The 25,556-nt window shown below is 39.1% G+C and overlaps 1 long non-coding RNA gene across 1 annotated transcript; it reads left to right on the top strand.

The window, feature by feature from the left end:
* The first annotated feature begins 167 nt into the window (after positions 1 to 167).
* On the top strand, positions 168 to 24,754 carry LOC121341306. Its single transcript, XR_005953411.1, has 3 exons — positions 168 to 581; positions 15,571 to 15,698; positions 24,684 to 24,754. It is a non-coding gene; the product is annotated as an uncharacterized LOC121341306 (long non-coding RNA).
* Positions 24,755 to 25,556: the final 802 nt, after the last annotated feature.

The raw sequence follows: 25,556 nt of genomic DNA, 5'->3' as shown, positions 1-25,556 counted from the left end.
CCGCCCCCGGCGCCTCCGCCAACCCGCTCAGGCACCGCCTTCCGCGGCCGCCGACTGATGGCGGCACCGCCCGCCCTCCGCTCCGCCGGGGCCTCGGCGCAGCCCGGTACGGGGCCGGCGCCGCTGGGTTTCCCGCACCCCCCCGCCGTGGCCAGGGGCCTTTGGGTCGCCGTCGGCGACCTTCGGGCTCGGGGCCCAGAGATGCCTGCAAGCCTCGGGCGCCGCCTCAGCCCGGGGACGCCAGTCCGGGCCGGGAGGAGCACGTGCTTCTGCCCAGTTCCTCGTTGGGGATTTTCCTCCTCTCTTTTCCTTCCCGCCCCCCGCCCCCTATTAAGGTGGTGTGTCACGCTGGTGAAGTGTGAAATTGGTGAAGTCCAGAACAAAACCAGGCACCGTGGGCCGTGGATGCCTGGCTGTGTGTGGAGCAGGGCCGTGCAGTACAGCCAGCTGTCCTCCCTCGGTAGTCAGGAGCTCCCGCCGCGGGACTACTTGGTGACCGTGTGGAGTTGACCTCACACGGGTGTGAAAGAGCCCTGCAAGGCTGTATACTTGAAGGTCCAGGACCCAGACCCTGGAAGATGGTAAAAATGCCTTCAGTAGTCTCTAAAGACACAAAATTGCTTTTTAAATTTATACTTCTTTTGGAGTAGAGTGTTTGTACACAAGTAAAAGCATTGCTGTAATTTAAATAGTGGAGAGTAAAATTTTCGAGGAAAATGTCAGCTCATACAGGGTTTTATTTGGGGGGCGTGGTGGTGGGGGAAGCAGGTTTGTGGGATTGAAAAGGCAGGCAGAAGCGGTATTAAGAAATAATGTTTAATTTCTTCTGTCCAGACTGCTGTCTCTGGCATTTACTATTGCTGAAGGCAAAAACAGCATGGATTTTGGAGGGGATTAGGCAGACTGGCTGGTTGGGATGCCAGTCCTGGGCACTGGTCTAACAATGGGTATTTAGGGGAACTAAAGATCTCTCAAGTACTATTTCGCAGCTGGTGAGACTAGACTTGTCCCACAGGTGAAATGCAGGGCTAGAGTCGATGTCTGTTCTCCCTCCCTGCTGGGATGATATCCCTCAGTGGAGGGAAGAGTCTCCCGGGGAAGTTCCAGGACCACCTCCTTGCTTCGCCTCTGCCCTCCAGGGCATGTGAGTCTCTGCTTTTTTGACGAATTTTCTTCCCTGAACCTATGATTTCACCTTGAGCATCTCACTTGCTGCTTTGTCTGTCAATCAAAGAAAGAAAGGGATCCAAAAGAGAAAAATTAGGCAATAGCAGCATGTAAGTTTGATGCTCCCCTTGCTGGCTTTGCTGTCATGTGTGTTGTGACTTCAGTCTCAAGGTCACTCCAGCTCTTTCACACTTCTTTCCCCATAGATCCCAGCAGTATCCCAGTGTTTCTAGGAATAATTTCCTATGTTTAATCTTGGTAGGTGAAAGTTATACAACAAGGTTTGCCCTAGGAATGTTGCAAAGCAGTACCCTAGCAGACAGAAAGGAGAATGCACAAATTGAAAACTGTGTTCCTTCTTCTATCAAGTACTTTTCGGAGAGTCTTAAGGACTCCATAAAGCTTTTGCATATTAAGTTTACAGTGGGCTTTGATGCACGTCGATGTGTTTGATTAGTTCTAGGTTTGTTGAAAAGGATATTCTTGAGAAATTTAAAGGTTAAGTTAGTGATGCAGCATATAAATAGGAGGGATTTTCAAGGCAATGGTCAGTGAAAAGCAAAAGACAGAAGGGTAAAGTATGGGTAAGAGGGCAGGATCATCAAGGTACAAACACATGTTTTTGCTGAGACAACTGTAGTCTCCATCTGTCAAGAGACCTTTTGAGCATTTCTGCTAGAAGCTGCGTAGGAGAATGCAATAAAAAAGGTCCTTTTTTCAGTACTAGTAGCAGCTGGATGATATGAGCCTTTGCATCTTATGTCTGTAAGCTTTCTGTGGTAAAGGTCATGAAGCACTGGACAGGATCTACACTGGAAGCTCCCTTTCCTCTAGGAAAAAAGTTCAGCTTAATCTTACAAGGGAAATTTTAAAGTATGGAAACTGAGAGGAAAAAAATGTGCTTATCAGAGGATTTGTGGAGAAAGCAGAGTTTCCAGAGTACAGGGTCTCTTCCACTTCAACTCGATTTTTTTTCTTTACTGACACCTTTTAAGCAAGAAGATTTCCTTCTGTTTCTTATAAGATGTCAAGGCAAACCCATTTGTGAAGTAAGATGCCTAGATTAATGGACAGTGTTAAGTTCACGGTTGGACTCAATGATCCTAAAAATAGTTTCTAATCTAAATAATTCTATTATTTTATCAGTGCTGAATCTGATCTCCTGGGACAGATAGACAAAGGTGGAAGAGGCTGTGCAGAGTGTGATGGTGTGATGAATGCTAATGACACGTGCCATTGACTAAGTTCAGAAGAAGGTCTTGTGATTTATGACATATTATTATACCATCCTGCAGCAGTGGGGTTTTCAGGCAGCTGATTTCAGGGAAGGAAGTGGAGAAGAATCAATGCATACATCCATTTTGCTCCCAAAGAAGAAAATTATTTAATATAGTGTAGTTATATTGTTCTACTAGCACACATTGCTAAGTGACTCAAGTAAAATTTCCAATGCAATGGGAGTCACGGAAACAGCAGGAAAACTATCCGTAGTCATTGTAGACATGGACTAAATGCAAAATAAGTGCAATGGATCACAAGAAGGACAAGCATCAAAGACTATGAATGGTGATGCTTTCCTGTCATAGCCAGGACAAGGAAAACATTGGTCTTCAGAAATGTAGCTTTAAGTGTGTTTCAGAAGTCAAAACAGCAGCATGAAAAACAAGTTCCTTCACTTCTTAAAAGCTTTCTAGCATGTAAGGGAAAAGAATGAGCTAAAAATAAGACAGAGAAATTCAGGAAATAAAGAAGCAAAACTTGCTATCTCGTTACGAATCAGAGAAGTAAGCCTGACAACTTTCATTTTAAAACTGGAAGGAAGCTGATTAGCAGCATGCTAATCATGCTGGGTATCACAACGTGATTTGGTTTGAATTTATTTTTGCTCTGTGGGAAGGATAGAATGGTTTCTCTCTAGCCAAACTCTGACATCAAACTCTGACAAACAATTTCGATATCTCAGCTAATCAGACAAATCTGCCCAAGACATTTCCACTTTATACTCAGGTCATGGTTGACATCTAAGGCTGTTTTCCACTTTTCAAGATACAAGGTACCAGAGGAGGCAGTGGAGTCTCCTTCATTAAATGTTTTCTAGGATGGTAGTCAAATATCTGTCTGGCTGAGACACTGGTTGTCCTGACTCGGCCAAAGAGTGCAATTCTGCAAGTGGACATATATAGAAATTATCAGAAGGAGGCACAAACCCTGAAAAATTATACTTTCTCTTAAATAAATTTTCCCATGAGAATCAAAGCGGCCCAAAATTTGCTCCCCCTGCTCCCATCCGATATCTGAAAGACAGATGCTTGCAGTTGTAAAAAGAATATGGCCTTGCTTCTGCAATATGATCTTTTAGCAAGGAGTTTCTCCAGTCTGCTTTAGATCATATTTTTAGAACACAAAAGTAGTGGAAAATAAGATTTTTGTGTGCTGATCACATCTAGGAAATACTTTGTGTTCATGAAAATTCTTCAAAATATTTTGCTTTTAAAAAACCGCAAACTACTTTCAGTTATCTGAAAGTTGACTTTTTATTTAATTTTTTTCTTTAGTCTCGTAATTTTGACTAAATGTATGAAAATATGCATTTTGTCAAGAAACTTTTTAAAATCTGTAAGAAGTAAGAAATATAAATATACCATGTTTTTCCATGTCTGAAGCACAGCATAACTGACAAAATAATGTTATAAATATAATATCTGCAAATACAACATCTGTGTTTATCTTTCAACCATATAAAATTACATAAACAAAGATTCTGCTTTTTATGAATTCTATGAGTAATTCCTCCTCTGCTCTTTCAGTGCTTGTATGCTAAATGATAGAAAAGTCAGGTTTGACAGCCATGTACAACTCATGTCTTCTGTGTAGACAAGTGATGCAGAGCGAACAGAAATTTTAGGAGTTTTCTCAGGCACTGTATAGTTTTTGCATCGACATCAATACAGAGATTTCAGCTCTGTCTGAGTAAGACTGCTAGGAATAATAAGACCTCCATGTATAATAATGTACCTAAATATCCAGGGTCATTTGTAGCTGCATTTTCTATTGAGACTGTTTTCCTAAAGATGCCATTTGTAGTTTCCAATATTGACACTGATCACAGGGAGATTTTAATTCTGCAGAAGTAAACTCAGAAAAGGATGATGCTCAACTTAGGTTGAGACCATTTGGTAATTTTTGTATCAGTTTTTACAGAGTAAGAGTTGTGTCATTTCTTCAATAACATCAAGGTGGAAGGTGTCACATATTGTTACAACTTTCTGAGATATCTGGACCCTTAAATCAATTATTCAGAGGAATTGCTCATCACAGTACATCTCAGTATGGATGTTTGATAGGTGGTACACTCCCTTCTCTTTCAAAGTGGATAAGATGCAAGACCAAGCGTCAGAAAGCTTGCCAATTTAGATGTGTTTTTGTAGAGCCTGTGAAACCCACTGCAATATGTGCATGAATAATCCAGATTCTGCCAGGCAGGAACATGTGCTGTTGCTCCTACATAAAATGCATCTAAAGTGACATATCCAGCAATTACAGTACTGAGAAGCAAATAGAAAATTAGGGCTCATCCTGTGAAGCTAGTAGGAATTCAGGGCCAAAACAAAAGTGTATTTAGTATCCTCTTGCTTCCTGGACTAGGAAAGGAGGTGGGGTTTTTGGTTGGTTGGTTGGGTTTTGTGTTTGTTGTTTTTTTGTTTGTTTGTTTGGTTGGTTTTTTTTTTTGGTTTTTTGTTTTGTTTTGTTTTTTGGTTTTGTTTTTTTTGGGGGGAGGTTGGGGTTTTTTTGCGGGGCAGGTTTTTTGGGTGAGGAGTTGGTTTGGTTGTTTGTTTTGTTGCAGCAATAAATAAGTGATTTCTTGATGTTTAAACTGATGGGTCAGAGCTATCATATTTTTAAATTCTGAGAGAAATTTGCAATGTGATTAATTAGATGTATCAGTGCATTCTACTGCTAACTAACGGTGCAACCCCAAAATTTCAAGCTTTTTATTGCAAATATTATCACACAACATGACAGCTGTCATTTCAGCAAGTTAAAAAAGATAATGCAGGAGCTGTGGGCTGCACCTTAGAAAGTCAGGCTTCCTTAAATCTCAGTTAGTTGAGGAGGCTGTGAACATTTGCCTTTCACTTTTTTGTGGGAGAATGCATGGCAGCAAATTGCCTTTATTAATCCTACCTACTCCTCTTCCAAAGGAACAGCAAACAGAAGATTTTCAGTCCCACCTTTCAGCTATAGGACAGGATGATTCATCATGGGTCTCCTCAGTGCACATGCATGCCAACGAACACATATGCACATATAACTGATCACTGTTTGTGCCTGCCATCTGAGTAGGGTGTTTGTGTCATTTTACGGCAACAGCATAGTTGCTGTACTAAAAAAAGATATGTCTTACTGTAAAAATGCCACAAAGCTATTAAACGAATGTCACTGTAAAATAAGCAATTATAAGAACAATTAGTGTTTGGAACCTTTTTCTGTTTACATGATCTAAATTTGAAGCTAGCCATGCATGGAGCGGATTACAAAGAATGGACTGAATAGCCCCCAGTGGTCCTTTCTAACCTAAATTATTCTGTGAGTCAGTGATTCTATGAAATTTTAATTTCTTTCATTTTGACTTGGAATGTAGTAGAGTGAATATATTATGTGTAACATGTCTAGAAGAGTATTTATTTGGTATGTACTACTAGGAAATCTTTTTAATGAGATAAAAAAAGGATTTTACAAATGCATGAGAGCTAATATATTTCAATATAAATGGAATAATATAATAATTTTTTTATTTGAAAAAATAGGGAAAATAATAATTTTTTGAAGGATTCATATAAAGACAATTGCATCAGGAATTTACTAAACTGAAAAACCCAACCAGAGAAGCACTCAATTACTAGCAGAAAAAGAAAATGCTATCCTTGGTGTTCAGTTGTCATTTTCGTACTATCAGCAAGCCTCAGAATAACAGAATTATTTAATGTTTTTTACATGCAGTGAAAGTGGTGAAACCTCCTCCTGTTCTGACTTTATCTGTTAAGCCACAAAGAAAAGTGGGGGGAGCCTTGGGGGAGGGAAAGCAACCACAGTTTTAAAGCAAGGTTTTGGGTCTAAGAAAAAGAGTGGAAATTCAAAGATAAGGATGGTAGTGTCTACCCATTACCCAACAATTTGTACATTGTTGTTGCATGTTTCATATGAGAACAAGTATTTCACTTCTCTATGACTCTGGAAACAGAATGCATTTGGGAAAAGAAGTACCTCTCAGTAACCTTCACAAGACAGGAAAATTAACCTTGAACAGAGTCATGTAGCCTCCAGCAGTATTTGTTACAGGTGTATGGGGTTTGTTTGATTCATTGGTTTTGAACAAGGATAGGTTTAGATGGCAAAAAAATCAGTGTCTGGTGCAAAGATGCCATAATCCCCTGCAAATCGTGATGAAAGTGAGTTATGTTGTTGCTCTCACCATCCTTGTTTGAGTGTGCCAGCTGCCTGAAGCAGAAACTATGTTACAAAGGGCAATACATTCATGCAACTTTCTGCTGAAAAGTACTCCCTTGATGTGATGCAGCTGGGCTTATGGTAGGGTCACCAGCCTCTTAAGAGACACTACTGCTCTCTGGCCTGTTTTCTTAAACATAGCTTTCTAAAGTAAAGCAATTTTGGGAACTTGTAGTTCATCAGCTGTGTCATATTGTAAATCAGAGGGATCTTGTGATAGCCTTGAGGATGTTAGAACTAGCTGAACTGAGTACAGAAGTGGATTGAGACAGTATCTACCATAATATGTGACAAAGAGAAACCCTTCTGTTTTGTGACATTTGTGAGTTGTTCTGGAAAGTCTTAAAAGAAGCAGAAAATGCTGATGGCCTGAGTTTAAGAAAAACAATGCAAAATGTATAGGCTGTGGAAACAGAGGGATATGGTGAGGTAACCGTAGGGAACATCATGGTTAAATGCAGGACAGAAGAATTGCTGCTACAGCAAAACATTTTCTTGGAAGATGATGAGAGGAAGTGCTATTAAAACAGTGTGACATGTTCTGAAACTGTGGCTATTCTTGTATGAGTCTGAATTGAATTACTAGCAAAGGTCTGAACTGTGGGAAGATAATCTCCTGTCTCAAATTGAGCCACAGCATCTGAGGACTACAGCCTACATTTTTTTCTGGAAGGCCAGGAAGTAGAAAATGGTGGTCCAAGGAGAGCCAGTATCTCTGCAGGGGTGTCTTCTTACAGTGCTCATTCAGCACAGATGCCTTAATAGATTCACAACTAAAGTGCCACACAGAGAAACTCCAATCTGAGTGAGCCTGTGGTGTGCCTTACTCAAATTATGTGTCTTAGTGTAGCCACAACAGTCTCTCAAAATGGAAAGAAAATGGAAGAAGCTGGAGAGCAAAAGTGTGGCTCATACAGGTCCACAGGAAAATTGAGGTACAGGGTTAAGTGGGCTACACTGATCTCTGAAAAAAAAAAAGTTGTAAGCAGCTGTCTTTGGAAAGCATCACTTCTTTTAGTAGAGAGAAACGGGGAAGTCTGAGTGAACACTGTGCATATTGCTTCATGTACTGCTCTACAGTGTTAAAATCAGGAGAGCTGGGGGAATATGGAGCCTATTGAATTCACCATCAAATATCTCAGTTTTACTGAAAGCTTCCCCTATGTATTTTTATTCTCTGTGTGTGCACGTGTTGTTGCTAATGGTTTGCAAAATGTTGCAAAGAATGCTAGAATACCATTTCTGTGATGGAGTAGGGAGCTGGAAAAAGCCTTTTTCAAAAGAAAAGTCAAGGAGCTTATAGTCTGTAAGGAGCTATAGAGCTTAAAGCTACAAGGAGTTTTTCTGTGAGCTGGGAGTCCTCCTTTATTTCAAGCTGGACAGTATCATGTGTACTGAATTTTTGAAAGAACATATAAATTCTCTGCTTTCATACAATACAATCTTAATTTGCTTCCACTACTTGTAGTAGGAACAAGGCCAGGCTGAATCATCTGTGTATCAGAGTTGCATACATTAATGTAAAAACTAAATGGGAATGAAGTAATTCCATTAGTCTGATGAACTTGTATTCTGCACAGTGGTAATTTCATTTTTATGGCCACTCCATGGAATCTCAGTGAGCCTTGGCAAGAAGGGGAAGCAAGAAGGGGAGGTAGGCTGAGATAGACTTCCCGTTCAATAGGAGTATTAATTATGAAGCCTCAGTATTTCTTGAAGAGTTCACCCTTCTTCTCTGAAGACAGAAGGATATTCAGTTTGTTGCCCTGACTGTCTCTGTCAAAGGACGTCTTGTTAAGTCAGCTTATGCTGGTGATGAGGCCAGTGTGCTTATGGAAAAAGAAAAAAATTTCTTTCACAAATTCTGCATGACATGAAAGACACCTCTATAGTAGCTTTGTTGTAGGGATGTCTTCACAGAAATAAGTGATCCATAGCTCTTAATTTTTTTTTTATTACATCCTGTAGTTAGATGTATGAGTGGGATCCAAGCCCCTGCTATGCTTATCCTTGAACAGGCATTGCAAAAAGAGGCCCACTCTGGAGAGTTATATGATGAGAGGTGGGTAAAGGGCTTAGGTCAACCAGTGCCTTTCTCTGTGCTCACTACTTTTGGAGTGCTGCTTCTCTTTGTGGCTTCATTCTCCATGAAAACCTCTGCTGGCTTGCACACCTTGACCTTGATTCAGTGTGTCCTGCTGTGTGGCAGGGCAGGGAAGCATGGTATCCCTCAGGGCTGTTGCTAGGACTGGACAGTCAGGCTTAGAATCAAGTTGGGGACTTCCAAAATGAAAAGCCTGAGTATGAGTGCTTTCCTTGCAGTCAGATTCCAGCTAGTGGCAGTTACTTCTGTTCCATAATGCATCAAGAAATACACAGGTCCAATGGAGAAGAGTAGTGCAATGCTGAGAAACCTGCTAGGATTCTGCAGAGCCCGGTCTTTGGCCAGTGAGTCCACACTTTGCATATTAACTTTATCCTATAGCAGTAGAGTAAGTCTGCAAATTCCTTCTTCCCATATATGCTCACAGAAAGTAGGCCACAGTTAGTAGGTCTACAGCTTTTCCAATTCAACAGTCCTAATGTCTCACCAGCCTTTATTTTTATTATAATCTGAGCAGAAAGCTTTAAGTTCTGTGCTTGCAGTCCATCATGTCCAATTCAGCTGGCTACAGCTTATGTGTTAGATTCTTTTCATCTGCGGAAGAGGTAAACAAGATCCTGGTGGAGTACTGTGATGGATCACTAATTCCATTAGGACCTTGCTTCATGTATAAGAAAGAAAAAGGAACATTCTCTGACTTCAGTGTTTCAATACAATTTTTAGTTCATAGATCTAAACCCCTAAGAAGCAGGTGCAGCCCTCTGTCATGCCAGAAAATTGCTAGCTGATTCTTGATTTACATATGTCCACTACCTTGCATAATAAATCTGGATGGAGTACATTCCACTGGACATTCCTTATAATTCCAGGACCTACTTTACCTATGTGAAATGTTATTTTACTTGTAGAAAATTATTGTCATATCTTGTCCCACAAAGGAATCAAACCACATAGTCCCATGTCCTTGTGTTGAGTCCCATTAAAGTCTACTGTAGATTCTCACCTGAGGTGAAACAGCACATATTTATTGAAGCCATTCGTTTATTTATGTATTTGAGTTTATTGGTAGTAAAACAATGCAGACAAATCTGTTTAAAGGATTCCCTTTCTGGAATGTTATGAATTAAAGTGTTAAATTTATTTTTGGCATAATTATTCATCCAGTCAATAGGCAAGATTTAATTGGATTTTATTATTAAATTACCACACAGCCCTATTAAATAATCACAAATGCACATAAACATATTCCTGTACCTACAAATAAAAGTACTCTCTACTATAGGAAGTAAGAAAATACCTATAAGCACTAAATACCACAGAAATAGTATCCTAAACACTTTGATCCATTTTATACTGCTATGTAGGAAAATGAAGTCTTCAGCAAATCTTTTTTGTATTAAGAGTTATTCCCTTGAAGAATTATTCCCCAAATCTCCACATTAACAGCTGACATTATTCCTGGTAGAATCTACTTTATATACTTGCGTGCTAAAATTTACAGTGCTTTTTCTCATTTGTTTATAAGCCATCCTCAAATGGCAATTAACTAAAATAGTTGTTCTTGTAAATGGAGTGTAACAGTAGTTAATAATTTATTTTTTTCTGATTCCAGTGTGCAAGAATGTGAAAATGAATGACTAATTTGTTGTTGATATGGGAAGGAATTTTAATCTTTTATGAGAACGTCTTGAGTGTTGGTATGCTTATCTCTGAAAAAGAGTTGGAATTCTTCAGTGGGCAGTCTGTGAATATTATTGAAGCAATGTTGAAAGTAAAAATAATTGAACAAGGATCTAGTAACAATTTCCTCTTGCTAAGGAATATCCTAATATCCTAAGATACTTATCAAGAAATCTCTAAGCAAATTGTTAGCCCAAATGAATCAGAGTATTATTTCAGAAACCATTCATTTATTAATTCAACATTAATTGCTTCTGTTATAGGACCAAAACTCCATTGTTACAAACAAGCTAAAAGAGCAATTTGGCTTATTTTTAATAAACATTCTCAAAAAGGTGACTTAATGACCAATATAAGTGTCATTGCTTCTTTAATTAGGATTTCAAAAAAGGTGGTTGTCTTTTTGTATTCTGGGGCCATTTCCCTGTGCCCTACTCTCAGGTTCATCCTTTCATTGAAAGTTCGCCAATGTGGTTGAAAATCAGACCTGGTGACTGCAGGAGCAAATCAGTGTTCTGCCCTCATAGCCAGCTGCAATACCTTAAGTACATATTTATGCAGCCTCCTTTTTAATCACTGTAGCTGTTAGGCAGAATAAAGAATGAAGCTCTGGTCAGCTCCAGCAGTGTCAGCTCTGTTGGTCAGATGCAGTCCAGAAACATTCTTCCACATGTGCACTCAATGAATCACAGCATACAGAGGATAATGAATTTAAACCAATACCCCTTAAGGTCTTTGGTACTACCATTGATGATATAGTGCTCAGTAAAGAAATAGTAAAGAAAAAGTAAAGAAATCTTCCTTGCAAAGCCCAAGAACAGTGACATGACTTGCCCCTTATACACATGCATACTCTTCCATACTTCCTACATCATTTTCACACTCTGCCATTTTCATGATCTTCTCCTGTACGAGCCACTCTTTTGTTCAGAAAAGAAGTGAAATGACTAAATGTGCTGCTAAGCCCATAGACAGTCTAAGAAAAGTGGTCATTATTTTCTTAGGCAGAAACACTGACTTAAGACCTGTTTCGCAGCATCTTTCTTTGGTGTGCTCTAGCTGCTGTCTCTCTGTTCTTCTCTTTCACCTCACTGATTCAAGACACTCACTTTGACTTACAATTCCTGCCCCAATAAGGGGATACCTTTCTTTGTGATTACATAGCACCTAGGATTCTGAAACTTTGTCCACTCAAACCTTCTTAATGATGTTGTGGTATGAATAAATGGTGCGTGTTATCTTAGTGAGCCACTGCACTAACTGCATTAGCTGAGGCAGATTTCCATTCTTTTCATATCTTTGCTTCCCTCCTATAGTGACAAAACTAGACTTTGTAGATCCCCAGATACAGCGACTCATGAAAAGTAATTTCTTGATCCTTCTCATTACAGCTGTCTTCTTTTGTTTGAGGATTGGCAAGAGCAGGAATAGAGAGGAGTGTGATGGACCCACTGCTGGCCAAGGCTAAACCAGACAGAGGAGGTTGTAATGCCTCTGTGATATCATACTTAAGAAGCAAAAAAGAAGTTACAGTGCAGATGTAATTGGGCTCAGAGAAGAGCAGAGTTAGAATAGGTAAGAGGAGCAGCCCAGCTGACACCCAGGCTGGTGAAGGAGGGACAGGAGGTGCTCCAGGTACCAGAGCTGAGGTTCTCCTGCAGCCTGTGGTGAGACCATGGTGCCGCAGCTGTGGCCCTGCAGCCCATGGAGGTCTCTGAGGATGCAGAGATCCACCTGCAGCCTCTGGAGGAGACCAACACTGGAGCAGATGAATGCCCAAAAGAAGGCTGTGACCCTGTGGGAAGTCTGTGCTGTAACAGGCTTCTGGCAGGACCTGTGGATAGAGGAGCCCATGCAGCAGAAGGTTTGCTGGTAGGAGCTGTGACCCTGTTGGCCACAAACACTGGAGCAGGCAGTTCTTGAAAGACTGCACCTTCATGAAGACTTGCAGTCCATGGCAATGAGTCACACTGGAGAGGTTTGTGGAGAGCTATCTCCTGTGGAGGGATGCCATGCAGGAGCAGGGGGAGGACTCCCCTCCCTGAGAAGCATCAGAAACAATCTGTGATGAACTGATCATAACCCCCATTCTCCATCTCCCTGCACCACTGGAGGGGAGGAGATAGATCCCAGGAAGCAGGAAGGGGTGGGGGAAAGGTGTTTCTACGATTTATTTTACTTCTCATTATTCTGTTGTGAATCTGAATGCTAATAAATTCATTTAATTTCCCTGAGTTAAGCCTGTTTTGCCTATGACAGTAATCTGTTTGTGATGTCTCTCAGTTCTTACCCATGAGCCTTTTCTTATATTTTCTCTTCCCTTTCCAGTTGCGGAGAGGAGTGATAGAGTGGCACCTGTCATCCAGCCATGGTCAATCTATCCCACATGATCTTGTCAGCACTCTATGACAGACTTTGTTTCCTCTTTGGAAAACAGTACAACTGGAAATTAAAACCATTTTAGTAAGGAAACTATAAAATTTTAACATTTGTGGTGGCATCGAATTTTATTCTTCCCCTTCTTGTTTTTTGGAGGGAAGTCCGTTCTTCCTTTCTTCTTGCAGTCTAACATGACTACTTCTGTATTTGTTTGGCTTTAAATTTAGTGTTTCCCTTTACTGATTTAATAGAATTTCACTTCTTTTACATAAATGTAGAAAAATGTTTTGTACTTTTTCAAACAATGCACTTTCTATTATGTTAGACTGTAGTGAAAGTGGGAATGAAATGCCCCATTATAATTCTAGTTGATGCTCTTTATACCAAAATTGTTACTTATAGATATTCTCAAGCACCTTGAGTAATAACATTTTAAGTGGTTCTCCCACTCTTCTATGAAGGGTAGCATTTACATTCCTGTAGACTTCCCCACTAAACACCTTTCTTGAGATGTCACCATAATTTAGATACACTTCTGAGAAGTCACCTACCTTTACGCTTACAATAGGCAACTTTCTCTCTTTTTGTTTTAAGGAGTCTTATATCAACAACTTTCTAAATTGGTGCAAAAAAGCCCTGAACAGTCTAGTTGTTCTTTTTTTTTTGCATGCACCAGAAAATGGCATCAGACCATGTAGAGTATACATGCTTTTTATGCTTGTTAATTAACATACAAGTAAGTATATGAACATTGCTACTGCCCTGTTGATTTTACACAGCAGAGGAGATGCTATTATTGGCTTCAGACTCAAATGTCATCTGGGTTTGGAGTCTTCCAGATTATGATTTCATCTCTGTAAATTCTAGTTTTCATAAGTCTGTTTATATACACTGTAAACTGAAATATTCAGTCTGAAATAGTTACAGACATAAAATGCTAAACAAAACATTTTATGGTTGAGTTATGCTTGCTTCTACTCTTTTAAAAATTCTGCTAGTGAAATCACAGCATTGTATTTTAGATTAGATGCCTAACATTTCCTTTTTTGTGTGCTTCCTTTGCCCAGACAAGCCACCATATTCAGTTGAGCAGGGCTTAGGACTCGAAAAGAGACTTTATTTTTGGAAAAAACCCAAATTAAATAATGCCATTTTTATTCTTTCCAAGACAAGCTTATCACTGGGGATTTTTTTTAGTTTAAATCAGTTGCCCCCATGAATTTGCTAGCTAGCTGCCTTTAAAGATCATGCAATTCCCTCAAATTCCAGGATAAATGCTATTATAAGATTATACAGAATGGGAATTGGTGAGCTTTTGTATGTCTCAGTGAGCAAAATAGGTGACAGGAAGCAGTTTTGCCTGCTTAGACATTCATCCAAGTCCCGCTATAAGGACTGGAAGGACATCCATTGACTCCACTGGGAACTGGATGAGTCTCTAAGCGTCAATAAAATCAAAGAATTCTCACAGTGAATCGGCCTATCTGGCACGCATTAAAATAAACGATTGTAAATTTTGAAAATGACTCTTCTTGCAGCATAGGCCAATTGGTCAGCTGCAAATTTGGCACAGCTGTGCAGCATGTGTCCTGGGCAGTCCACAGGAACATGATGTTCTTTTTCACTCCTGAGAGCTTTGGAGAATGAAAGAAAGGACTCAACCCATTGCTGAAGACTAAATGCTGAAATAATGGAGCTAAATAAAGAAATCAAGAAAATGCTTACAAAGGTAACATTTATTTTGAAGGAAAATAATTAACAAAACCCCCAAAAGATGAAACATTTTAAAGGCAAGTGTGCTGCTTAATTGGCTGTTCTGGAAAGAAAAGAACAAAATTCAGAAAATTCTCTGGCAGAAGCTGATGGAATTTGACCTTTATATCAATGTACTGTAGAAATAAGGCAGAATTCCTGAAAAAAAAAATACTAACCATGTAATTTTCATCCTTTCACCATCTGTGGGGGGAGTGAAATTCATCCAAAGACAGGAGAAGCTACTGAATTCTAGGCATCCACACTGCTGTAAAGAAATGCTGCTGCTCTGTCTTCAAATAGAAGGATGATAGATAGACTCCTAGGGGATGCCTTTAAAGCCTTGTGCAGTGGGTATGAACTCTAGAAAGAACAGATAGATAGATTTTCAACTGCATATAAAAACAAAAGAGCAAAAAATTACAGTCAGTATTGTTTTTCATGTAATGTGCAAATAAAGCACAGCACATGCACACTTAGGCTTGAAAGCAGCCACTGAAAAACTGGTTTTGATTGCCCTGATTCCCCACAAAGGAAGCTTCTCATGCTTAGAAAGCTGGACAAATGTCATTAATGGAAAAGGAGCTTCACCACAATAAAAGAAATGTGAGATTCAGTATCTGTACCATGCTGTTAAACACTAATCCCAAGAGACCTTAAGTCTAGCTCAGCATTTTGCAATTACATACTAAAAGATACTTTGGACTTCCTTATTTCATGTCTTTGTGGTAGTCTGCACTGGTAAAACAAGATATCACAGAATATATGATTATAAATCAAGAATATATGATTATAAATATTCCTGTGACCTAGAGATAACTACTTCTCTCCAAGATAAGTGAATTCCTGAGGAGTCTCCTTGCTAAAAGGTATTAAAAAGTCACTGTTTGAAAAAATGCAATTTTAAATTAGCGTTTTAATTTTGGGGGCTTTAGAACCCCAAAGTTTTATCTGTGTTTTGTTTTGCTTTTTACTTTCAGCTGTTGCATGTGATTTGGAGTTCTCCTCCTTCTCTGCTTCCCTGCTGGCTCTGAATGATTTGTGACTGCATTCCACAAAGGTCCAGTGTGACAAGAGCAGAAGAATACATTAAAAGGCTTTTTTAGAGGTAATCTTAAAATTCTCTTTTTTGCTAATTCAATTCAACCTTTTTTTTTTTTTTTTTCAGTGTAAAAATCTGACCACTAGTAGTTTAATTTGGCTCATTGATGCTAATGGCCCATGTCCACCTCTGTTTCTATGGAAATGGATGCCAGCCTGAAGAGTGGGGAATGATTTTAAACATATTCTTCATAGAAGCTGTTACCTATCAGGTGTCCTTTATCGCTAAAATTTGACTTAGAATGGTTTCTGGTAGCAAAACAAAAGCACTGCTAATTAGTTTCTAGTACTGCTAGTTGAGGACCAAATTTACCAAAATACATTTTTCAAGTATATACGGAAGAAAATCCCAGGTTCACTGGCTTCTTGATCCTGATTTGTTATTGTCTTGCATCAAATGCAATAATTCACCAGATCAGAAAGGGTATATCAAATGCTATGAAAGTAGGGTGGGTGAATAAAGCATTACCAAAATGGGACAAGATTGGTTCATTGTTCTCTGTAAACAACCAGGCAAGATGAGAAGGAAAGAAGGGCGAAAAATGGGCAAATTTCAAATATCTACTCTTAAAGGGAGCATAGACATTGCTCTCGCAAGGGAACATTGGTTCTCTGTAGAGGTTTTGCAAGTAAGGTCTAATGTAACATTTCTCTCTGAAAGCTATCACTTTGCAGAAGCATCTCCTTAGGCTGAACAGGTTGGTGTTGTGTTGAGGTTTTTTTCTGATTCATGGGTAAAATTCTCATTGGTTCATAGATAGTATCTACAGCTGAGAGCAAAATTGTTTCTAAAGATATGGGGAAAACTTAAAAGCCTTTTCTTTTTCCCAGCAAAAGATTGAAAGACTTCATTGAAAATATCCTATTCACATTTTCAATCGGTATATGCATGTGCACACATGATCTTGGTCTCATATAAAACAGCGAGAAAGGATAACATGGAACGAGTATTTACACAGAGTAATGTAATGAATACAAGTCACTTCTACTTTTTGATTAACTTCTCTGGCACAATGTGTGAAGGCAGAACACATGTCCTGGCATGTATGCTATTTCAGCAGATTGTGGAATATTGCCACATGTTTGTTTTCATGTAGGTTGTTTTCATGTGACTCTTGTAGGGGTTCTCTCATTGGCTATCACCTGGTTTTAGGTTATTTGAGTCAGATGTAATCTAACATGCAGCATGTGTATTTTAATGTCTGCAAGTGGACATACTGTAGCATCTCAATAGTGTAGCCTCTGATATATTTAACATACTGAGCATTTTGTATAGTGCATGACCCATGGATTCCATATGTGCTTCTTATCATCTGAAGTCTTACCCTTCCTGCCTCCCTCATTGTGTACTTTGTCCATCCACTCCATTGATCAAGTGGCAATGGGCTTCAGTGAAAACAGAGCTGACCAGTTTGCACCTGGTTTGAGCAGCTGGCTTAATATTGATCTTAAGACAAAGAAATCTTTTTGAAAATTTGTCCCAAAGACTTTCTCTGAATGGAAGTTCTGTCCTGGGACAACTGCCACCTAGAAAAATGATGTACCATTATGTGGCAAGTTTGGATTTTCAGATTCACTGGATGGACTAGAGAGAAATTTTTTCCTTGTTGAATTTTTTATGTTTTCTGAAGTGGAGTAAGAAAAAGAAATGTGGTGGAGCATTCTCCCCCCAAATGCTATGGAGATCACAGGTCCTGTCACAAGCTACAGACCCTCATTTCCCTCACTGAGCTGCTAGGATGTATTACAAGAATCCCTGATCTTAGTACTGTAGAGAAAATTGAAGTCACAGGACATTAACATTAGCATATATCAGATCAATCAAATCTGGCAATGTTGACAGTAGAAAGATTCAGCTGAAAACCAACATTGTGTTTAAAAATTAGTTGAAAAATCAATTTTCTGTTGAAATGAAGTTTGCACAAAAAACCTTACTCTCAACCAGTAATATCAGAAAGGCCAATACTCTGCTGATGGCAAAGTATTTGGTTGTTACTTTTGTACAGATGGCTGCATAACATTCACAGAAGGAATGAATCTAGAAGCCAGTTTTTCAAATGTCATCTTCTACATATGTAAGTGCAAATGGGTCCCTGTATATCACTTGTGCATGCAAATGATAGACCTAGCATTTGCACATCAAGCACAGATCATCTTTGGACATTATCCTACAGACGGACAGATACAGTGTGAATCACATTTATTCAAAGAAATGCAAGCTAAAATCCCTTTAGAAAGGCAGTCCCTTGGTTTGTCTACTCCCAGCAACATACAGTTGCTGAGGTAAGCAGTTACTTCTACTCAGTTTTGTGAAGATAATTTTTTCATCCTCTGAATATTCTCTTATTAATCCTATTTTCCAAAGGTATGTTAACATTTTGTAAGGCTAAGCACTGCAGAAAAAAAGAGAGTTTTAAAAATTAATATTGGCTTGGTCTGTCAATAATTACACATTTACCTCTGCACAAAAAATTGACAGAAAGAAAATATGCTGGGTCAGTATTAGGAGACTGAATTTTTAAAAAACATTTTGTGATATCCTTGTCTTTAATATGTCATGTCATTAATGATGCATCTTTGGCTGAGGAGCTAAGCACATTATTTATGATTCAGATTAAATTTAGCCATGTGAAGGGGTTTTTTTTTTCCCCCAGTCTATTTATTTGTGAGAATAGATTTTTTACCAGAATAGCTAAGACTAGAGAAATTTTGGTCTCATCAATTCTAAGCTGATTTCATTGGCTTCTATAGCAATTCTTTAGTCATAGATTGGAAATAAACACATTCATTGAGACTCACAGTAATTTGGAATGGTGTTAAATTGCTAATAGTATGCTATGTATAGATGTGCTAATACAAATGTGATAGCTGGACGTGCATCATATATCATCACATTGAAAGTTTTATTACTGCTTCACTGAATGCTAGAGAAGTAATGAGGTTTTACTCTTACTGAGAGTAGGAGCAGTTCTGCAAACAGTACCATTTTAAATGTGCAGCATGCAATAAATTACCTTTTGTCTGAAGGATTTAAATAGTATTTATATTTCAAAGAAAAAATCATAAAACTTTTCCTTGTTTAAACACAATTCTTTCCATGCCATCTTTCTAAAGGAAAGGGAGGTCCAACATATAATTTTAAGTTTTGTAGATATTTATTTTTAGCTTTGCTTCAGTATGCTTGATATTTTTTAAGGAACTCAGTTAAGTGTGCCTTATTCGCTCATTTGTCAGCTATTTTATGTCAATAGTGTTAATACAGGTGAAATGAAGTTCATGGAAAGTATTGTATTTCTAAAAAACAGACGGCTTAGCACATTCTGTGTTGGTCTGGTCATATGACAAGGGGGCCTTATCATGACATGCTTAGTTTTATTACTAGAGGTAAACCTTTTTGTATGTGGTGAGCTATTTAACTGTTACAGTACTGCATTTTGGATAGTGAGCCATAAACATGGTTGTGGGCTTTCAGATGTATAAAAAAAATCAAGGACTTATATAATCACCCATGAAGAAGAAGGAGAAGAATCGAGTACAATATTTCTTTATATTCTGTAGGGAGTACAGCCCAGATGACTGTTAGCTTTTTCACTGAAGGCAACACAGTTTTTAACAGATTTTAGATCTTTGCATGCGTGTAGCTAACTTAAGAAGGCTTCAAAAGGCTTTCAGAACTAATGATTTTTTTTTTTTTTTTTTTTTGCTTAACGATGAACGATGAACTTACAGCACTTAAACAATGTAAAGTGATAAACAATGTAAGGAGATACTGGAGATAATCTACATCTTCGAAGTCCAGGGAGAAGGGCCAGAAGACCCAAATAGTGGACAGTGGGTGAAGTTTTCCTAGAAGTAGTAACACACCAACAGCAAAGCAAGATGTCAAGCTGGGTGTAGCAATAGCTACATAAAATTAATATTTTCTTCCTCCTCTCCACAAATAGGTTCAGTAAAAAGGACCCTGTGATTTCTTCCCCTTTGAACTTAAATTGCTTTTTCTGTCTGTCTGTCTGTCAATTTCTGTAACTATATGTAGGGTGAATATGACATAAACTCTGCTAAGAAAAGTGCAAAGAAATTCAGAAACTGAGTCACATTTTCAGCAACGAATAATTCTGAATGGGAAGAGAATGAACCAAAGAAGCATGACAGGAATTAAGACACGTAAAGACATGAGATTAATGTTTTATTACATAGTTATCTCAAAAGACAGGTATTTATAGAGGAGTTCTTAATCTAATTCAGTTCTTAGACAGCATCTGAGAAGAAGAGCATTTCTTTCGGCTATTCACCTTAAGTCCCATCATGCATTTTATTGAACATGAAAGATAAACATCTGTTATAAGCAATGAAATCATGTTTCTCTTACTTTGAAGCAAAATACTGGACATAATAATCTATTAAGAATCCTTTCCTATTTTCTTTTCATTGATTATATTGTTGGAGGCAACTTCCCTGTGTTTCTACAGCTTTCTTTGATGCAAAAGCAAAAATACAATTAATTAAAATTAGAGTACTATCTAATTTTCTGTCTGAAATTCATTAGTCAGAAAGTAAAATGGAGGAAAGAAAATGGTCTCTGTCTCTTCTTGGATCAATGTCACTCTATTGCCAACAAGTTAATTCATTGATGTGGAGATGCACTTTCCTCAGTGCAAATCCTAGTTCAGGATTTGTATTGCCTTGCCAGTAATAGGGGTTTGATGAATTGATATTTGATATGTTTGCAGCTAAGTAAATTCAAGACCAATCTTTACTAATAACATGGAACTGTGCAGCAGACCTGAATTCTGTGCTGGGCGTGACATTTCCAAGATAGGTGACTCATTTCACTTTATTTAGTGTACCTTTTACTTATGAATTCTAGGCATCCTCCTGTCAAGTGTCTACAAAAGATGGAGCTGTATCCAAGAGCTGACAGCTATTCAGAATGGACAACAAACTAATGTGAATTCACTTTGAAGTCACCAAATGCCAAGGGAAGTTATAATAAATCCTGCCAAATTTTCTGGACGCTTTATACACATGATAAACAAAAAACAGACAGCATTCTGCAGGTAGACATGATCTCAAAAAGCAAAGTCTGCTCCTCTTCTTTCCAGTGCTGTTGCTTCATATAGTGGTTATTGGGCCACTGAACTCTGATGCATTTCAATAGCCTTTCCACATACTGAGTGCCAGGTTTCTCGCATGACAGGTTTCCTTGATCAATACTTAACCATCCAGACTTCTTGAACTCAAGTTCTTTGACTCACAGGTTGTTGCAGTTGAGGTGGACATGACATGACACTCTGCAGTTCATGCAGCAACAGTGAACTTTCATTGATTATAGTTCTCTTTTATATGGTTTTCAAATAATCTCACAGTCAATCCCAGCTGACTAAATTTTGGTTACCACCCAGCTCACTGGCCAATAGCTGCCTGTGTCCGTGCTTGTCAGGGATTAGCTGGCGTTGTTTGAATTTGAATCTCCCACCTTCTCAGTGCCTTCCTCCTAGGGATGTTTACTTCTTTTCCTTAGCAGCATAGACTGGTTGAATTATAGTTAGGGCTACCTATGACTGTGAGGCCTCCAGGCTAGCTGTTGTCTGCCACAGTTCCCCCTTTTTGTTTTTAAATACAAAGGCAGTGTCTGTCACCCTCTTCAGGGTCCTTGCAGACAGGATGACAAACATGGCACAGTGTGTGAGATAATTATGATGGCACAAATGATAAGCTTAGTTTGCAGGAGGCTCTTCACTCAACTCAACAAGCCTAGCCTTACTAGCCATTAGTCTATCCCACACACCATCAAAAGTTTTTACTGTCATGTCAGGAGCTATCAAAAATGAGCACAGTTTTATAGGATGCTGTGCTGCACACTGTTCACATCTATGGCTGAACTGCTCAAACTAAAGGAAGTTACAAACAAGTCAACTCAAAAAAAAAAACCTGTCAAAGATAACATTCAAAAACTGTAAAAGGTAACATTTCACAGCCTTGTTCTCTATTTGGTCTTACAGGTCACGTGTTGTCACAGTTTCAGAGACAGACCAGTGACATGACACACTGAGCCCGTGCAGCAGCAGTTCACTTCATTCACATCTCGCTCCCTTAAAGGCCTTATGAGCCCAGGAGGTCAATCCTCATTGGCTGAGCCAGTTACTTCCTGCTCAGCCAGCCAATAGAAGCCTGAGTCTCCAGCGGCCTGGGCCTGCTCTTACTGGGCAAGTTATATAAGTAAGAGAATTATGTAACTGATCACATATTTCCCTTATAATTTTATAATTATTTATACTTCGAGGCCTACAGGCCAGCAGTAAGCCACCACCATGTCCAGGTATATAATTAAAATTTACATGTCCTTTTGCTAGTAATGTCCTGAAATTGTTTGACTCTTCAGGTTTAAGTGAAGTAATCGGTGAATTGTCTTCCAGTTGTTGACAACACCCAATAACTGTTGGTTTGTTAGGTCATGTTAAATGTGATTGAGAATTTTAAGAACATCCAAGGCTTTTGTGGCAGGTATATACTATTCTCACACTCCCCCTTCTTTGTTTTTACAGTAGTATACTTAACATCATTCAGTGGCAGCGGTGGAAATAATGAATCTTTTCTCTTTTCAAGCATTGAAATCTGAATGTTAATGTTGTTAAAAGAATTTTTTTCTTTTGTTACAGCATTAGCTTCATTTCCTGTTGGTCCATGGATATAATAGTGATAGATATGTGCCAGCTGCCTTCTCCTAAAATGACTGTAGTTTTTCCAGTATTGCAACTGATCTGATTGTGGAGCTGTCCATGAAGGGCTAGCTAACCCATCAGGTCAGGTATTTGAATCCTAGTCCTGAGCACAGAGTATACACAGCTGCACAACCTTGGTCAGCAGTGTTTCAAATCTCAGAAAAAATGGTGTCTAATTCAAATACTGTGAAATAAATGAAAGTATCTGAACAAGGAGGCAGGGCTCATTTTGTCATCTAGCCTTGCCTATTATACTGTTTAGGTTCCTACACACTTTGGAGTCCTAACTATTTAGCCAGACCATAGACCATATCCTTTAAATAAGTACCAATATCCATTTAACAAGTTCCTTCACTACTTAACAGTCAAATGCTATTACCTATTTAACAAGTAAGTTAATTGTGATGTTGCACACATTGCAATGCCCCTGTAAATTAAATTAACCCCTCACAACTGGCTCAGACTTTCTGCCCTTCAAATACTTGCACAGAGATTTAGAAGAGGTAGCATATTTAGTGAGGAGATGAAAGGGAGGGAGAGATGACTAGTCTCTTGTTTTGACTAGTGTTTGTAAATTGGTCCTCATACTTCACAATTTTATCCATTGCATTTTGTAGGATACACTGAGAATCGCATTCAGGGACATGCAGTTTGCACCCATGTCAGTTGTAGTTAATTACAGTGGTTTTGTGTGGATGGATATATGTACAAAGCCTTGAGATAGAAAATATAACTTCAGACTTTGTTAATTATTGCTAATGGATTAGAAATGCCTTGATTGATCTGATCTTGTGGGGTTGTGGTATCTCTTATTTTTAAGGCAGTCTGTAAGATATAAACTCTCTACCCCACACATAACATCTTCAAACAAAGCAGAAAACCTTGAAGAAAATTTTAAGTTTTTTGAGAGTTATAGCCCATACTTTGTTTATGTATAGTAATTATTTATTGAGTTAGCACTACCAAAAGGCAGATTTGGATACCAGGACAATGCATTAGATAACTGCTAGTCCATTTGCTCTGCTGGTATTTTGTGGTATTTTATGCTGTCTTAATGGCATCACCTGAGATTCTTTGGGCACAAAAATATTTTAAACTGTGGTCTGTAATAAATTTTCAGGAAATTCTTTTCAAATTCCCACAGAAAGAAGCTCTGTTGAAAATAATGTTGAAATGGCCAGGTTATAATTTTGAGATGGTCATTAGAGAATATTGAATTCTAGTTAATTAATAAACTTTAAGTATTATATGTACATGTAAATTCAGCCATAATATATAGAGATATATGTCACTGTTGAGACTTCAGCTTACCACCAAGAGGTTATTAAATACAGCATACATTCCAAGGATAGCAGATCCAGTGGAAGAGTTCACTCATTTTCAGTCCATTCCAGTATGAATAATGCCAATGCTTGTATCAGCGTCATAAACTGGTTAAATTGCCAAGTCAGGCTAAAGAGAAGCATTGCTATGGATACAGCTATGAGTGTGAGCCTTTCTTGAGCAGGCTGTAATGAATTCTGAGTAGGTATGTGATGGCTGCTACCTGAACAGCAAAGAATAGCAGTACCCTGTTCTCCCTTAAAGGGATGGTGAATTCTACTGCTTATAGTATCTACTCTGGCTCTGAAAAGAAATCACTATGAAGGTTCTGCAAGTTACCCATTGTTTCTGCATCTCAAATGATGTACTTCAGCTTCACTAACTGTTATATACCAGCAAGCTGCCAATGGCCCTGAAAGCTATCTTCCCCTAAGAAGCCAGCTTGTTACATACAGAGCAATGACCTAAACTGCTTGAAGTCCAAACAAAGAGCAGATATAAAAATAAACAGGCACTAGGTATTGCTGAATTTGAAGAATCCTAAACAGAATGCTGAGAAACACCTCCTGGTGAATATTCATTCTTTCAAGTATGTTAATTGTCCTCAGATTGTTTTGTTGTCGTATACTAAATGATGTAAACCTTGCTGTATGGAAGCAGTCTGAATTATCTGTTTGTAGTAGGAATAATAAAGTTCACACTTGGTTCTGAATGAAATTTCTCTTGATCTTGGAAAACCACAGGTAATTTTCATGCAGTGTAGCCACATAAAGAAAAGTAAGAAGTCCAAGAGTGACAACAGTAATTCCACAGTTACTGAGAGTATGTTCCACAGTTTGATATAGGAGGTGGAAACTGTGAAAACCAGGATAGCTTAGTTGCAATATTTAATTTACTACATTATTTGAATGACATTGTAAAGATACAATCCCTTGTTCACTTACCAGATTCCAGATTTTACAGATATGGTCTTTAGATCCAGTGAAGAGAAGATAATCAGTTGCTTCAATGCAAAGTACAGTCTTGGTATGTTCCTCAGGCTTTTTTGAGCTCATGCTGCGGATGCAGTGGCATGTGGTGTTCCATGGCTCTGGGTGCCGGCAGCCCACTGCTTGGCTTCTGGCTTCCTCTTGCATACCAAAGCTATGAGTGGGCTTGCCAAGTGGTGGCTGGGCTGTCCAGTCAGCCGCAGGCAGGGGTGGGCTGAGGAGACTACGGCAATATGGGGCATGGAACAAAGCAATGGCTTGGCCAGCTGCGGTGTGAGTGAACCCGCTCACGACACAGACACACCCGACGCTGGTGGTGGGGGACCTCCGGCGGCAGCATGGCGGGACGGTGCCACAGGGATAGGGAGCTCCGATAACGGCTGCTCCCCCCCAGCTTCTTGCCTGGCCATTCTGCCCATGCGCCTGAGGTGGCATGCAGTCCCCCATCGCTCCCCCCTGCCCTCTGTCCTTGCTGGACGTTCTGGCTGGCAGTGCCCATGGTGCCTCAGTTGCAGCTTTCACACTCCACTCGGCTTTTATCTGTTTTGAAGTGTCCAACACCAGCCACCAGGTCATTAAAATGTCTTCACTCATGTTGTTGCCTCAAGAGGCCAACTTTAATATCAGTTCACCATCCTGCTCCCATGTTTGCACTTTAAAAACGGCTTCTGCAGTTGTGCCTAGTTGATGGCTCTTACACCATGACAGCAAGGTTTGCAAAGCATGTTCACCATATTTTACCCCTCATTTGCATAAAAAGAGGGTCCATATCTGAACTACAACTCTTTCCTCTGTCAGATCCCCATGTCCTCAGTGGATACTTTGTATTTG

This window comes from Onychostruthus taczanowskii, unplaced genomic scaffold, assembly GCF_017590055.1.
Source record: "Onychostruthus taczanowskii isolate IOZ18803 unplaced genomic scaffold, ASM1759005v1 scaffold46, whole genome shotgun sequence".
Taxonomy (NCBI): domain Eukaryota; kingdom Metazoa; phylum Chordata; class Aves; order Passeriformes; family Passeridae; genus Onychostruthus; species Onychostruthus taczanowskii.
The sequence above is the reverse complement of the archived record's forward strand: the minus strand, read 5'-3'. Positions and strand labels throughout refer to the sequence as shown.